Source organism: Lolium rigidum, chromosome 6 (assembly GCF_022539505.1).
Source record: "Lolium rigidum isolate FL_2022 chromosome 6, APGP_CSIRO_Lrig_0.1, whole genome shotgun sequence".
Taxonomy (NCBI): Eukaryota; Viridiplantae; Streptophyta; class Magnoliopsida; order Poales; family Poaceae; genus Lolium; species Lolium rigidum.
The window spans coordinates 226,104,547-226,108,889 of NC_061513.1; the positions used below are offsets into that span (position 1 = coordinate 226,104,547).

General features: G+C 43.7%; 1 pseudogene; it reads right to left on the reverse strand.

The window, feature by feature from the left end:
* Positions 1-362: 362 nt before the first annotated feature.
* Positions 363-4,343, reverse strand: part of LOC124663808 — a 26,140-nt pseudogene continuing 22,159 nt past the window's right edge.

Here is a 4,343-nt window from a genome sequence, read left to right on the forward strand (position 1 = left end):
ACTATAATTTTCTCTCTGCTAATTAGAGGGAGAAAATCGTGGCGCTTTCAGCTCTGTCTTCAATTTTTTTAAGTGCACTGAGTTCTGTGTTCTCTGTGCGCGCCTAGATGAAGTGTAACCGAAAAGGAAAGGTAGAAATTAAGCATGCATAGGACATATCTTGCCGCTGCATAGTGTAAGAAATCATATCTTACCACCAGCAAGAGGAAGCACAAAAAGAGATAAAAATAAAGATGGTCTTCATAGCTACAAAAACAACTTAGAGCATAAACTCTGAACGGCTAACCAAGAACCAACACTTCAGAGGGAAAGGAGACGGTTGGTCTCAAGAAAAGTCCCAGGTGGAAAAGAGACGGTTGGTCTAAGAAATAACTGCAGTGCCCTCAATTCTACTTTCTGGTTGCCTAATACACTAAGCTTTGTTCTCTCTGCTTATACAAATAAAATCAAATCAAAAGAGTAAATGCACAGAAAGAATGAATAGTCTTCAATGCACTGTCTGTATCTAGAGTTCTAGACAAAGCAGTACATTGGGCAGAAAAAGCTACAACACAATACAGTACCATCTGCTACTACGCATACATAACGTAGCAATAACATAATGTACACTAAACAAATCTTTATTCACATTTCCTTGGACTGCCGATGGCCATTTAGACACTGGAAAGTTGAAGGTAGCATCTGCAGGCATTAAATATCACTCCTCTTTGAGTCGTTGCATAGTTGCCCGGTCGTTTTTTTTCCAAAATCACGGCGACTCACGACTATACTGCAACTTATGGAAACTATACAACGGCTTTTATCGACTATATACTAAGTAACAGGGTTGGCGATTTTTGGCATCTACCACCCAAAGAGAAAGCACAAGGGGAGCAATTCTGCAGCAGCAGCAGCTGATGACAGCAGAACCATGAGGCCATACAGTAGACATGGCCCAAGCTCATGTGTATACATGTGGGATTGAACCAGATGCACGAAGCCAAGGTTTACCATTGTTGTCATGCCGCATCGTCATCTTCCTCCAGATCACTGAAAGATACGTCCTCATCGTCGTCTGCTATTTGAATGGGTATGCTTCCCGAACCACCCGTGTCCTCCTCCAACCATTCATCCCCATCATCATCGGTGTCATCCTTATCAGCCTTCTGAATGATAACTCTTGACCCCTCCCGAGGTCACTCACTGGCTGTTTCCGTTGATCTTCTTTAGATGGAAAACTGTCTACTAATGTCACAGTCTCCTCATCTGCTTCAGCATCTTCCGCGGTGAAGTCGGGTGTGCTTTCTTCAATCCTAGATTGTGCGAACTCGGTCGCATCTCCTTTAGATAAATCACGAATGCTTTCTTCTATCTCGGATTGTGATAACTCAGTGGCATCTCTTAATATGGGCACAAGTTGTACACACACACTGCTGCTCGATGTTATCCGAAGAAACAGCCCCAGGCATCACCGATTATATCTTTTGATGGTGCCTCGTCGAGATGGATTGTTTCAAGAATACCGTAATCTACGTTGCCAAAAGATGTGGCCCTCGCAGAGGCATCTTGATCTTTTAATGAGGGGACCACCTCTACAGGCGTAGCAACAGTACCATCTGCATTGCGGATAGTCGGAGCTACTGTGTCTTCATTGCTCTCAAGCTTTGTCTGATATTGGAAATTTTGTGACAACTGCTCTCTAGCTTCTAAAACCAATGCCAAGTCAAGAAAATGGGATATTAGAAGTTTGGCACCAAACAATGTAGTCATATAAATTATCTACTGTGCCATCATGAACAAGTTTTTTTTCTCGAGAAAAGGCGAAGAGATTTTCATTTAATTTAAGAGGTACACATCATGAGCAAGTTAAGCGGTGGCCATCAGTTATGTGCGCTAAAATACCCTAAACTACAATTATGCCTTAGACGAGTACTCAGTCTCGTTATGAAAACATAATGTTCCAACACTTATAGAGCTTATTTAGTTTGCTACCAACTTTATACAAGAGGATGCCAAATCAGGGACGGTCAATGTGAGAGACGTGTGCACTAGCAAATTTCCGAGCAAAACCAAGCAATTAGCCAAATTTGGCTTGCCACATTGGCAGAAAACCAAGCAGGCTCCTAGTGACACAATATTAGGCCACTTTGATTCGCAGGATTCTCAAAGCGCAGTAATAGGAAAACACGGGATTGGAGTGGCATGTCCTCTTGAATCCTTTTAAGAAACTACATGAATTTGGATCAAAGAATGTTTGAAGCCACATAAAAACATAGGAATTGTGCTAAAAGGTTTGAGTGGCTGGAAATTTTCCTCCAAAATAGATTGCAAAGGATCCTTAGGGGTTAAAATCCTGCGACTCAAACTACCTACGTAGGAAAAATTCCTAAGGATTGAAATCCTCCAAATAATCCTATGAAATTCCTTTGAACCAAAAAGTGGCACTTGATGGCTAGTCGTGTGCCTTCGGTGTCCAACATTTCTCTTGATTCACTTTATAGTTTATATTAGTCCAATACTGCGAAGCCATTGAAAATATCGCAAAGAAGAAAAATAAAAGGTTGCAATAAAAAGTACCCCGTACCATTTAATGAGCAAAACAAGTAGAGAGCAGATAAAACTCAGAATGCATCTCCCCATTTTACATGGAACAGAGAAATGGACCATTGTAAAAATACCTACAATTTATGCTAGGCACTCAATAAACATGTTACAATAAAGTGGCAAATACTATTGCAATTCATCACTCTAGCTAAATTAAGCTTCAAACTACAAGCCTATTTTGAGGGAATGTAGAAGTTCCATGAAAATCGATATCTGGGAATTATAAACTAAGTCTACTGAATATTTGAATAGAGAAAACCAGTTGATTATTAAAAAAATCTAAGGATAAAGACTGAATGGAACATGTAAAGTAAATAAAACTAATATGCGTTATTGATTGTGCCCCAACTCCAAACAGTCTTAAAGAACATTTCCCCAGTAAATATTCTTGATATCATACTGAAACAAAGTCTGAGTGGAGGCATTTGAGTTATGGAGAAAACACTACAATATTATCAAAGAATTTAGTGAGATCAGAGGTACATAATTAATTTTCTATAACATTGCAGTAGCAGAAAAATAATGCATTAGTTTTAGTTTTAACAGGATTCAGAAGAAGAAGGAATGCAGGAGCATGCATTTGTTGAAGCATTGACCAGTAAGCTTTGGTACGTTAATAAGTGTAGCTCTAAAAAGAGGAGAAGTTCCATCGCAAGCACATGAGTAGAGTTTGAGCGATTAGAAAATGACATTTTACAGTTGCTAAAAGCTGTGTAGTAACAGACTCGACATTTGATATGGGAGCAGTGTGAGATTGACTAACAGTCAACTTCTAAAAAGAACATCTAAGGAAATAAAGGGTGCAAATCGCCAACACAAATGCAACTACAATCTAGTGAACATTTTCTTTTGGTTGTTTTTCCTGTGTGACTTGCTCCTTCTAATACAAAATGCTGCGCATTTAGATGTGTGTTGGAGAATAAAAATCATACGCCATTGCCACCCCAATTGAAGCATTATATCAACGGAAATGACCTGTGGAGTAGAAAGAAGGTCGGCCGCCTCCTTTGTGAGCTTAGGATGCAGCAGCACAAAGTATATCTTCCAGAAGCAGCCCCCGCTGATGTGGCCGGGGCAGAGCTCGATTCTCAGATCCGCCAGCGCCGGCGCCACGCTCTCGACGGCCAGGGCGTGGTCTTGCTGCGCATCGGTCATGTCAAAATCTGCAGTCGAACGCCAACACGGAGAATCAAAAATCAATTAAGATTCAAAAGGTGTTGACGAAGATGAAGGGAGGCAAGTGAACGCACGAACCGTCCGAGTCCGCGTCGTCGGGGAGAAAGGGGAAGTCGAGCCAGAGCTCGGGACGCATGGCGGCGTCCCGCGCGAAGACGACCACGTCCTCCGTAACCCCGGCGGCCTCCGTCCCACTCCAGTCTTCTTCCGGGGGCAGTAGAGAGGAGGCGATCTTGGCGAGATCCGCGACGGCCTGGCGGCCCGGGAGCCGCGCGAGCCCGCGATGGCGCTGGGGCAGAGGAGGAGGCGGGGTGCGGCGGCGATGGGGCAGAGGAGGAGGCGGAGCTCGGGTGGCGGCGGGATTTAGCGAGCGAGGGGCGCGAGGAGAGGACGACGCGCCAACGCCGGGCCGGGCGGGCTTCACATGACCCATGGATAAAAAACGGGTTCGCGCGAGGGCCTCGTCCTGGACTACTCCACCAGTCAAAAAATGGACGGACGAGATCCACCACCAAACAAGATCCAACGGCTACGAGCCTCAAATCGCTGTGAGGCCCCCTATGGGGGCATCATATACACCTTTA